The sequence below is a fragment of the Pongo abelii genome, chromosome 20 (genome assembly GCF_028885655.2).
Source record: "Pongo abelii isolate AG06213 chromosome 20, NHGRI_mPonAbe1-v2.0_pri, whole genome shotgun sequence".
Classification (NCBI taxonomy): Eukaryota; Metazoa; Chordata; class Mammalia; order Primates; family Hominidae; genus Pongo; species Pongo abelii.
Window position 1 is genome coordinate 24,314,956 of NC_072005.2, and position 12,608 is coordinate 24,327,563.

The 12,608-nt window shown below is 43.5% G+C and overlaps 1 protein-coding gene across 44 annotated transcripts in view; it reads left to right on the plus strand.

Moving 5' to 3' along the window:
* Positions 1–1,299: 1,299 nt before the first annotated feature.
* Positions 1,300–12,608, plus strand: part of ZNF254 (zinc finger protein 254) — an 85,772-nt gene continuing 74,463 nt past the window's right edge. For 24 of the 44 annotated variants that reach the window (XR_010138451.1, XR_010138452.1, XR_010138453.1 and 21 more), the window contains exons 1-2: positions 1,302–1,500; positions 12,191–12,286. The gene's annotated coding sequence lies outside the window, so the exon portion shown is untranslated. Of the gene's footprint in view, positions 1,501–12,190; positions 12,287–12,608 lie in introns of all 44 variants that reach the window. The other 20 variants (XM_063719415.1, XM_063719420.1, XM_063719428.1 and 17 more) reach the window with 5 other exon arrangements.

Consider the following 12,608-nt stretch of genomic DNA (forward strand, 5'->3'; position numbering starts at 1 on the left):
GGATTACAGGTGTTAGCCATCAAACCCAGCCAAAAATATTTTTAAAAGAAGCATTACAACCAAATTATGAGCTATGGTTGTGCCACTGCACTCCGGCCTGGGCACCAGTGTGAGACCTTGTCTCCAAAAACAAAGCAAAACAAAAAAACTTATGACCAAATTAAATTTCTGAGGCTGTCATCTGTGTCCCCTTTCTGCCCTATAAGCTATCATTGTTAAATATAATGGCTATTGAGAAAACTGTTAGATATTAAGAAATTCCTATATATCCTCTAAGTGAGAATAAAGTATTCTGATGTGGCCCAATATTTCCTAATCTCTACCTCCAGGGTCTAAACTAGCAAATCAAATCAGGACACCCACAAAGGACTGTTGGCCATTTTCAAATGGAAAATGAAATACCCAGTTAGTGAGAGTAATCCAGTGATTTTAAAAAAGAGAAGTCAGACTGAGATGCAGTGCAGTCAGGGCATGATTATCCTGGAATAGCCACTTCACATGGAACAATAGAGGAGCCTTTCTAAGATGAACAAATTTGGGTAACATAATTCTTGCTTAACCATTCTCAGACTCTGCTGCCCCCCACCCCAGCCCCATTCCAAATGGACATCCCACGATATGGTCAGCAGTGTGGTACAGCATGGTGAGAAAGGGGCTCAGGGATGGGATGAAGGTCTTTCCTTCATTATCAAAATGATTAAAAAGTTGTTTAAAAAAATGTCCAAATGGGCCGGTCGCGGTGGCTCACTCCTGTAATCTCAGCACTTTGGGAGGCTCTGGCGGGCGGTCAGGAGTTCCAGACCAGCCTGGGCAACATGGTGAAACCCTGTCTCTACCAAAAATACAAAAGTAGTCGGGCGTGGTGGCATACACCTGTAATCCCAGCTACTCGGGAAGTTGAGGCAGGAGAATCATTTGAACCCGGGAGGCGGAGATTGCAGTAAGCCAAGATCGCACCATTGCACTCCAGCCTGGGCAATAAGAGTGAAACTCGGTCTCAAAAAAAAAAAAAAAAATCCAAATGATCTTTTTTTACCCTTAAGTAGCAAATAAGATGCATTATACAAGCAGACCCAGGTAAGGGAAAGAGCAAGTGCATTTCAAGTCTCAGCTCACTTCTTAATTAGCTGTAATTCCCTGTGCATTTTACCCTACCTACTTTAGCCTGTTTTTCTGTTCATAAAACGCACTAATGCTGAGCGGGGGGCGCGGGGTGGGTGTAGGAGTGGTATGGGGAGAGTGCCGGTGCTTTATCCAATCATTGGCTGGCGCGGGAACCGCCCAATCAAGCGCACAGTTGAACAGGAGGGCGTGGTTTCCAGCATTTGGCTGGGCCTTTGTCTCTCGCTCCCACCAGAGCTTGGAATCCGTCTCTTCTCTAATGCGTTCTCCACCTCGGGAGCCCCTGGTGATTCCGTGACGGCCTCTGTTGCCCTGTGATCTGCAGGTCCGGAGAGACGCACAGCTAAGATGTCAGGACATCCTGGAAGCTGGGAAAGGGTGAGTGTGCGGGGTTGGGCATCCCGAGAGGAGAGAGCGGGCTGTGAAACCGGCGGGACTGGCCTCCTCACCGTTCCCGGGTCTCCGACCTGAGTCCCTGCTGGCGCAGTTCAGCCCCAGGCCCTTCTGGCCGCAAGATGGCCGCTGGGCCCGCAGCCGGGATACCCGCGTTCAGCCCAGTCCCTGCGGCGCCCTGTCTGGAGCTCCCTGGGCAGCTCTGCACGCAGCCCCGAGTATTTCCCAGATTGTTCAGGGATGCCAGGCAGGTCATCAGGGCAGAATCCTGACTCGGTGTGTGCGTGGCAGGAGCTGCGGCAGGTGGGGCGCCCAAGTCTCTTTTCTTAAACATTTTGTTTGTTTGAGACGGAGTCTTGCCCTGTCGCCCAGGCTGGAGTGCCGTGGCGCGATCACTGCAACCTTCGCCTCCCAGACTCAAGCGATTCTCGTGCTTCAGCCCTCCGAAAAGCTGGGATTACATACCTGCGCCACCACGCCTGGCTAGTTTTGTATTTCTAGTAGAGAACTGGTTTTGCCGTGGTGGAAGCTGGTCTGGAACTCCCGGCCTCAAGTGATCCGCCCGCCTCGGCCTGACCGGGAAATAGAAGCCTGAACTCAGTGACTCCAAGCTAAGGATAGTTAGTTCTGCCTGCGGAGCCTCTCCTGCAGATGTCCCAGCCTGCTCACAATAGCCATGGACAGAACCTTTACGCTTAGAGAAGCTACAGAGCCCTGAAAACCTATACATCCACAGGCAGATGGAGTTGAGATTGGCACAAAAATGGGGTTGGGAGGCTTTTTCTGGGAATAGAGTTATTGTTCTGAGGTTGTTTCTAGATTTTTTGACATATGACAAATTTAGATTTAGGTAAGTAGGGTTTTTTTTGTGTGTGTGTGCCAGAGTCTCATTCTGTCACCCAGGCTGTAGTACAGTGGCGCGATCTTGGCACACTGCAACCTCCGTCTCCCAGATTCAAGCGATCCTCCAGGCTCCCTAGTAGCTGGCACTACAAGCAGGCGACCCGACGCCCAGCTAATTTTTGCGGGGTTTCACCATTTTGGCCAGGCTATTCTCCAACTCTGGACAAGAGGTGATCCACCCACCTCGGCCTTCCAAAGTGCTGGAATTACAGGTGTGAGCCACTGTGCCTGGCAAGAAGTTACTTTTTTTTTTTTTTTTTTTTTTTTTTTGAGACGGAGTTGCGCTCAGCCGCCCAGGCTGGAGTGCAGTGGTGCGATCTCGGCTCACTGCAGCCTCCGCGTCCCGGGTTCAAGCGATTCTCTTGCCTCAGCCTCCCGAGTAGCTAGGATTACAGGCACCTGTCGTCATGCGCAGCTAATGAAGTTACTTAATTTTAAAGGAGTATTGCAACAAGGGGAAAGCACCAGCTATAAGATATTGGAGAATTTTAAAGGTTAGAGAGAAAAGGACTTTCTTTCGTAAGAAGAAAAGAAGGTCAGAAAAAAGTGAGAAGGGGAGGGAGGGATAGAGCATGATAAAAGCAGATGCTAGATTAGGGAATATTTTACCCAGAAGTCAGCCTGGTTTTTTTGTTGTTGTTTGTTTTTTGTGAGATGGGATCTGGCTCTGTTGCCTAGGCAGGCGGGCACTGGCGTGATCTCCGCTCACTGCAGCCTCCGCCTCCCAGGTTCGAACAATTCTCACACCTCAGCCTCTCAGGTAGCTGGGATTACAGGCGCACCACCATGCCTGGCTAATTTTTTGTATTTTTAGTAGAGACGGGGTTTCACCATGTTGGCCAGGCTGGTCCGAAACTCCTGACCTCAGGTGATCCACCCTTCTGGGCCTCCCAAAGTGCTGGGATTACAGGCATGAGCCACCACACCCGGCCAAGTCAGCCTGTTTTTAAGAGGAACATAGGCTGAGTGCGGTGTTTTTAATATAAAAATACAAGAAATTAGCCGGGCTTGGTGGCACGCTGTATTCCCCGCTATTCGGGAAGCTGAGGCAGAAGAATAACTTGAATCTGGGAGGTGGAGGTTGCAGTGAGCCGAGGTTGCATCACTGCACTCTAGCCTGGTGACAGAGCGAGACTCGGTCTCAAAGAAAAAAGAGGAACATAAAGAGGGGTTGTGGTTGGGTCAAAATTTGGGAGCCTGAGGAAAGAAAGAAACCTAAGCAAAGTTTGATTAACAGGTATTTTGTTCTGACTACTAAAGACGAATGTATTAATTGTTTATAAAGCAAAAAAATAGCAGTTTAGACAGTCTGTGGCTTCATAATATCAAAAATAGGGAGGGTGTTTCTTTGCAATAAGATGCTCTTGAAAAACACAAAGGTTCAGGAATTTCTTTAATCACTGCTCTTACCTGCCCACTTCATCTTCCACCATGAGTATTCCTTGCCCTGTATGTTTCTTACATTTAGCTTTTCCTGACTTGTATCTTTTATAATAAACTGGTAAATGCAAGTATAATGCTTTTGTTTTGTTTTGTTTTTTGAGATGGAGGCTCGCTCTGTCGCCCAGGCTGGAGTGCAGTGGCGCGATCTTGGCTCACTGCGAGCTCCGCCTCCTGGGTTCACGCCTTTCTCCTGCCTCAGCCTCTCCGAGTAGCTGGGACTACAGGCACCTGCCACCACGCTTGGCTAATTTTTTTTTTTTTTTTTGTATTTTTAGTAGAGACGGGGTTTCACCGTGGTCTCGATCTCCTGACCTCGTGATCCACCCGCCTTGGCCTCCCAAAGTGCTGGGATTACAAGCGTGAGCCACCACGCCCGGCTGCAAGTATAATGTTTTGCTAAGTTCTGTGAGTAGCTGTATCATTATTTAACTTGAGAAGATTATGAGAGCCCTCAATTTATAGGAACTGGCTCAGAAGTATAGATGAGACCCTAGGAATTGTGACTGGGATCTGCAGTGGTGGCAGTGTTGTGGGACTGAGCCCTGAACTTGTAGGGTCTACGCTGACTCAAGGAGGTATCAGAATTGAGTTATTGGACAACCAGTTGGTGTTGGAGAATTGGTTGCTGTTCAGCAAACTCCACACATTTGTTGTCAGAAAAAGAATATCACAGATATTTGAGCTGGAGGGAGACTGTTGGTTTCTCTGGGAAGGGGAACTCTGTTCTGCACACAGGCTGTAACAATGCACATTGTCCTGTGATTCCAGATCTCTTCCCAGGGTGAAAGGGGACTGAGGGCTTGGAAGAAAGGAGTTCTGAAAACAGACACCCTGCCCTCAACCTGCTACCACCAATGATTTCCGCCTACTAATGAACATACCCACTAGGAATGGGTGTGGCCAGAACCTTCACAAAACAAGAGGACTTGACCTGAGGAATTACTCTATAGTGGCTTTACCTCTAAAATTTCTCACCGAAGAATTACACAAGTGCCTAGAGGACTCCTGGATTATCCCTACCACAAAACGTGAACCTGAAGCAGCAACCTGGTCTCTCTATCACCCTGGGCTTGTGGACTACCAATCATAAGTCTCATCCACCTGCAAGGACACAGGAATGTGTCAGAACATAGCCCTGCCTGAATCAGTATCTGTAGCATAAACCAGTCTTTCCAGCTACCATGCACTGTCCCTCACTCACGGGTCCTTGATAGCACCTTTCTCTCTTCTGTCTTTTACTTTTCTACAAACCCTTTCTGATGTGCACAGTGTGCCTCAGGTGCCTGAATCCAGCACCTACTAGGAGTCACATGTCCATGAGTTCAAGATTATGGCCCTAGAACTGGCTGTCATAAGAACAGATAAAAATTAGAAATACAGGCTTCATCCTTGAAAATAAAAGATTTTTCTCTTTCCTTTTCTTAAAGCATTTACTTTAGAAAACTTTCATATTTATTTATTTTTATGTTTTTTTTGAGTCAGAGTCTTGCTCTGTCACCCAGGCTGGAGTGCAGTGGCACAATCTCGGCTTACTGCAACCTCCATCTCCTGGGCTCAAGCAGTTCTCCTGCCTTATCCTCCCAAGTAGCTGAGATAACAGGCGTGCGCTACAATGCCCGGCTAATTGTTTTTTTATTTTTTATTTTTTTTGAGATGTAGTTTTGCTCTTGTCCCCCAGGCTGAAGTGCAGTGGTGTGATCTCGGCTCACTGCAACCTCCACCTCCCAGGTTCAAGCGATTCTCCTGCCTTAACCTCCTGAGTAGCTGGGATTACAGGCGCATGCCACCACGCCCAGCTAATTTTGTATTTTTCGTAGAGATGGGGTTTCCCCATGTTGGTCAGGCTGGTCTCAAGCTCCCGACCTCAGGTGATCCACCTGCCTTGGCCTCCCAGAGTGCTGGGATTATAGGCGTGAGACATCACGCCTGGCCCTAATTTTTTGTACTTTTAGTAGAGATGGAATTTCACCACGTTGGCTGGGCTGGTCTCGAACTCCTGACCTCAGGTAATGCACCCGCCTCAGACTCCAAAAGTCCTGGGATTACAAACGTGAGCCACTGTACCTGGCCAGAAAACTTTTCTATAATTCTTTTCTGCCTACTTGAAATATATACAAATTATTCTAACTGCTAAATAGGCTTTTTGTCAGTATTTTTGACTCAGGACTGTTTTTAGAACCTAGGAATCATTTATTTAAAATATAAATAGCAAAGAAAATAGAGCTTTATTCCATTTTCTGTTGGAAGATAGGAGTTTACCTTCAGCACAGTCCTGGTTCCAAGTTTCAAAACTACCTCTCATGAAGACATAAGTTTATTTTTCCTTTAATTATAGCCAATTAGCAACCAGAGAAGACCTCCAATTTTTAGGTGAATTTAAGATAAACTGTATGTGACCAATGGTGCTGTCAGTTCTTCTACTTGAGAACTAATTATGGTGGCTATTTGCAATTGAGTGTCTTTGCAATCTCTTAGCAGTTTGCATATAATGCCCTTCACATTCTGGAGTAATTCTGTAATAATTTTTTTTTCTCTTCTCCAATTGTGTATAATTTTTCTGAGGCTTCAGATAATTCTGTTTATAATTATGTTTCTCTAAGTTTGTCCAGAATTACTAAACAGGATATGAACACATACTGTACCCACCATGCTTCATTCTGTATGGACCAGTCACAACACACAATTGTGCAGTTGGGCTTCCATTCACAACACACAATTGTGCAGTAAAGTGTACACTGCCCTCAAAGTCTTCAGGCAGATATGGCCTTTCTTCGTATTTGAGATCTACAATCATTAATATCACACTTTTACCATATTTCTACAAAAATTACTATAGGACAACAATTAACTATTCCAGCTCTTTCTTTCTATCCCCCTGGCATCTTCAGATGTGAAATTCTTTCAAATACCATTTGGCCTGAAAACTCAACCAGGTTCACACATTTGCATTGAGTAAGCCTGAGAATCTAAACATTTTGCTTATTCTCTTGTCCAAATGCCTATGCATGTGGCAAGGGTGTCTTTGGCTTGCTTTTCTGCCCTCCTAAACCTAAATCTGCAGTTCCAAATTTTGAGTCCAGCTAATAGGGTTCTCCATTCTGTGTTGGAGCAGTCTTCATGTGGGGATTTCTCCTCTACTTTTCCTCTCCTCACTGTAACACAATATGGAGCCAAGTTTATGGTACCTAGAATCCACACATAGGGGCTGAAATCCACCTGGGATTCACAAGACAGGGCCAGGCTTTGGATCTTGTCCAGTGAAATTTTGAGATTGTGTGAGGAGCTCCTGGTATAAACTGAATCTGGTGGCAGAATCTCTAAGTGTAAAGAAGCACGTTAGCCGAGGGAAGGTAGGGCCACAACTGTCCAGGGCCATGAATGCATGAATGCAACCCCATCTCCTATGTGTGAATTGTATTACTGGAGAAAGTTTTTTTTGTTGTTGTTTTTTATTTATTTATTTTATGAGACAGAGTCTCTGTCTGTTGCCAGGCTGGAGTGCAGTGGCGTGACCTCGGCTCACTGCACCCTCTGCCTCCCGGGTTCAAGTGATTCTCCTGCCTCAGCCTCCCAAGTAGCTGGGATTACAGGCTCTCGTTTCCTGATACTTGGGTGAAGAACAAGTAGGAGGTCTGGAGGCTCAAACTGATGAGTAAACAAATTGCTTTTGTTACTATTATTTGCCGTTAGAAAAACAGGTGAAACAGTCATGGACTCTACTATTCAGGAATTATTATTCTAGAGCCAATAAATACATGGTTGAATTAAGAGTAATGTGATCAGAACAAAGAAGGGAGTTGCACAGAAGACTTGGGCTTTATTTGGGACACTGCTCTTATGTCGTTGTGAGTTCCGATGTCACCACCTGAAGGGACATCATAGACAGAAGAGTTGTTACAATTATTTCTATTGCTTTTCCCTTGTTAAGAATCATTTCTAATATAGTTTTTCTAGAAAGTATTACATGTTTTGGTTAAGTCGGTTGTTAGTGTGTCATGCAAAATAGAGAAGAGGCTTAAACCATTAAAATCAGAAAAATTCTGAGAGTCAAGTTCTTGTTGGTCCAGCTTAGAAAAGATAGAACACAGAATAAGCCAGCAGCACAGAGAAGAGAAGCTGAGGGCCAACTCCCTGCCCCAGCCCTATCCAGACCTATGCTCTTTGAGCCTTGTCCAGGTCTGGCCTCACCCTGAAATCTCCCCTCACAGAACTAATTATAGGAGATCAGACTCCTGTTTGGAACAACTATTGGATCTGCAGAAGTGTAAAACGGGTGTCTACTCTTGGTGTCTCTTCAGAGCTGGCGCTCACAATTTTTCCAAACCTAAAAGCAAATAAATGAGAGCAAAGGAGTATACATTTGGAATCTTAATGTCTTTCTTTCTCAATGAAACCAGTGCTTACATTTTACACAGCAACCTGTTTTACACTTCTGCAGATCCAATAATTGTTCCACAGTCATGAGAAAGTAAATAGAAACACAACAATTAAAAGTCTCTCTACTTACTCCTTCCTTTCTATATCCCTCCCATCTGTCTGTATTTAGCTTTTATAGTGATAGGGAAACCAGAAGAAATAGCCTAAGCCATCATCTAAATCCTACTGGGAATTATAAGACACTTAGTACCCACCTTTCAAAATTTTTTAAGGCTTAACTGACACAATGCGAGTTTCCCAGCATAGCACATTACAGCATACTTGGTGAGCACATAGTACAAGCTCAATAAACACTGTTAATGTATGTGTACATGTTGTTGTTCAAATGCAGATGTAGACATTACTACATTCTCCAGCCTTCTGTAAACTTTAAAAAGCTGGCAAAACATGTGATCCTCTGAGACAGTGACTTGTGGTCTTCACTGTAACGAAAAGTATTTGTGTTGCAATAAGGGTATTAGATGTAAGGGACTCTGTGTGCTGTGCTTTCTCTGAGTGCTGGAGAGCAACATCAGCATTAACAGGGAACTTTCGATAAACGAGCCAATTTCTGGACCCCTCCAAAACCTGCAGAATCACATTAGTTAGAGAGTGGCTCAGAATACCAAATGAGCTATACGCACATCGAAGCTTGAGAAGCAATGGTCAGCTAAGTGGTTCTTAGCCCAGGCTTCCAGTTAGGATACATGACAACTTTGAAGAAATACCAGTACCTGTGTCTTCCCTACAGGTTATGTTTTTTCATGATTAGATTCAGATTAGTATTTACTTTTCTCTCCACCAATATCACGGCAGTAATTATGGACCCATCTGTGCATTGGCCTCTGGATCCAATTTGTTGAATTACAGCTGACACTAACTGTATTCATCTGGCTAAGGTGTTTTCTGCCAAGTTTCTTCACTATAAAGTTATTTTTCTCTTTATTATGAATGAGTATCTTGGAGGGATGGATTTCCTAAGTGAGGTTTATAAATTGTCACATTTAATCGAAAAACTCTGTTTCTTTTTCTTTTTAGGTTTTTTTGTTTGTTTTTTGCTTATAGCTTGCTTTGGAAAACAAATAATCTCATTTTTGTTGACTGTAGATATCAACTTTTGAAACTGGAAGTTCTAAAAAAGGTATCAGTTTTGTAGGTTTTTATTTTATTTCATCTTTATTTTACAAGCATACACTTTATTTTCTGTATTTTCAGAGAAAGAGAACAAAAATTAATATATAGCTAATATATCATCTTAAAAATCTAAAATATAACATGGCACATAAAGCCAAAAAAATTTTTTTTTTTTTTTTTTTTGAGACAGAGTCTTACTTTGTCACCCAGGCTATAGTGCAGTGGCACGCTCTCAGCTCACTGCAACCTTAACCTCCTGGGTTCAAGCAATTCTTCTGTCTCAGCCTCCCGAGTAGCTGGTACTACAGGTGCATGCCACCATGCCTGGCTAATTTTTGTATTTTTACTAGAGATGGCGTTTCACTATATTGGTCAGGCTGGTCTCAAACTCCTGACCTCAGGTGATCCACCTGCCTCGGCCTCCTAAAGTGCTGGGATTACAGGCATGAGCCACTGTGCCCGGTCAAAGCAAAAAATTTTAAAAAACACCCGATTCAGTAACAATAGCTCTTAAGTTAGTTTATATCATTAAATGTTTTGATCTTCATCCTTGTTTTAGGAAACACAAAAAAGCATACACAAAGAGGCTTATAATTTTTATACAATTTAAAATATTTCTTCATTTAAACAGAAATGTTCTACTCTCCCACTTTTCATGTGTACATAGTTACCATTTCTGTGGGTGTGTGCATAAAATGTAAGCATCATTTGATCAATTTTTTGTTGTTGCCTTGTTTATATTAATCTTCTCAGTTATGAAAACTGCTCTGGGTGTTGTTTTACAGTTATCTCTGTATATTGGCTCATTAGTCCTTTTGAGATAAATTCCAAGTCAGATAAATAGGGGTAAACGCAAAGCTGGGCTGGGCATGGTGGCTCACGCCTGTAATCTCAGCACTTTGGGAGGCCGAGGCGGGCAAATCACGAAGTCAGGAGTCCGAGACCAGCCTGGCCAACATGGTGAAACCCCATCTCTATTGAAAATACAAAAACTTAGCTGGGTGTGCTGGCGGGCGCCTGTAATCCTAGCGACTCAGGAGGCAGAGGCAGGAGAATTGCTTGGACCCAGGAGGCGGAGGTTGCACTGAGCCGAGATTACACTACTGCACTCCATCCTGGTGACAGAGCAAGACTCCGTTTCAAAAAAAAAAAAAAAAAAAAAATACAGGCCAGGCGCGGTGGCTCACGCCTGTAATCCCAGCACTTTGGGAGGCCGAGGCGGGTGGATCATGAGGTCAGGAGATCGAGACCATCCTGGCTAACATGGTGAAACCTTGTCTCTACTAAAAATACAAAAAATTAGCCGGGCATGGTGGCAGGCGCCTGTAGTCCCAGCTACTTAGGAGGCTGAGGCAAGAGAATGGCGTGAACCCGGGAGGCAGAGCTTGCAGTGAGCTGAGATCACGCCACTGCACTCCAGCCTGGGCGACAGAGCGAGACTCAGTCTCAAAAAAAAAAAAAATACAAAAATAGCAGTCAAAAATGTATATTCTTATATTGATTCCTGTTTATATTTTGTTTTACATATTTATGCTAGTTTTGTGGATCTTATATTAATGCTATTTCCACAGAATTAGAGAATATATTCAAAATATTACTGTGTTTAAAAGTATCTTATTTAGTAACTCAGGTCACTCATAAGTCAGAACAAGTTGTCTTAACTTTCTTATTTCATCTTGGGTCAAATTAGGAACTCTGCCCTTGACTGCATGATCAATGTGTTATTTATTTTTATTACAGAAACTGTTGACATTCAGGGATGTGGTCATAGAATTCTCTCTCGAAGAGTAAAAATACCTGAACCCTTCTCAGCAGAATATGTATAGAGATTTGGTGTTAGAGAACTATACATATGTTGTCTCTGAGTTGGAATAACTTGCCTTCAGAATATCTAATGTCTAATAACTATGATACCCTAACTTGTTTTAACCTGATTGTCTCTCTTAGCTGAGAGAGTGGGACAGACTCCATTTCAGTTTCTTTACTTGCAGCCCCCTTACCCCCCTCCCTTAAGGGCATAACCAGTGCAAGCTGACTCCAAGCACATCCAGGAATACACTTACTGATAAGATACTGAGGCAAGCTGTACTAGCAGCTCCTGGGAACGCGCTCGAAGCCCCTGCATTTATCACTTTGTGATAGTTTAAGCCCCTGCACCTGGAACTGTTTATTTTTTCTGTAACTGTTTCTGTAACCATTTATCGTTTTAACTTTTTGCCTGTTCTGCTTCTGTAAAATTGCTTTAGCTAGGCTGCCCCCTGCCCTTGTAGAGTGAAGTATAAAAGGAAATCTAGCCCCTTCTTCGGGGCTGAGAGAATTTTGAGCGCTAGCCGTCTCTCGGTCACTGGCAATAAAGGACTCCTGAATTAGTCTCAGAGTGTGGCGTTTCTCTACCACTCGCTGGGTGACAACATAACAAGGGCTTTATTTCTTTCCTTTTTAGAATGTCTCCTTGGGAGGTAGTGCTTTGTCTGAATGAATTTCAGAATCTTGCTTTCAGGAAAAAAAAATTCTAAGTTTGTTGATGTAGAAAAAAGTCTTCCTAGTGTTTTCAGCCCTCCCCCTTAGTTTTGATTCATTCAAACTTGAAAATGAAGCACAGAATTTCTAAACGTAAAATACTTCCTACATATTCTAAAGAAGCTGGTAGGAAACAGTATTTTGGGGAATAATTTTTTAAAATCTTATATAATGTCCCCTTTTCTCCACTGAGCACAGTACTGAGCTGGAAATTACAGATCCTCCAGTATGAGTCATCAGACTTTTTATTAAAAAACAGGTCTTGCCATCTCTAAGCTGGACCTGGTGACCTTTCTGGAGGGAAAGAAAGAGCCCTGGACTGTGAAGAGTGAGGAGGCCACAGCTGCACAGACAGGTAAGCGGCAGTAAAGATGGTAGGTGGCCTGGGTGAGAGGTTCAAAGGTCAATAAGCCAGATTTTTTTTTTGTCTTCCATTATTTTATTATAATATAGATATATGTGCAGATCTGTTTTATGTACAACAATTGATTCTATCAGATAATCAGACCAAGGCATTCCACTGGTAATTTTCCCTCAAATCAATTCAGGTGAAATTAGATATTTATGTACTTCCTGGGCTATCAAAACTTGAGATTTCATTATCAACTTCAGTTCTGAAGCCATACACACAATTCAAAATATACATTAACTAGGTTAAGTCAATAAAAGTGGGCTGA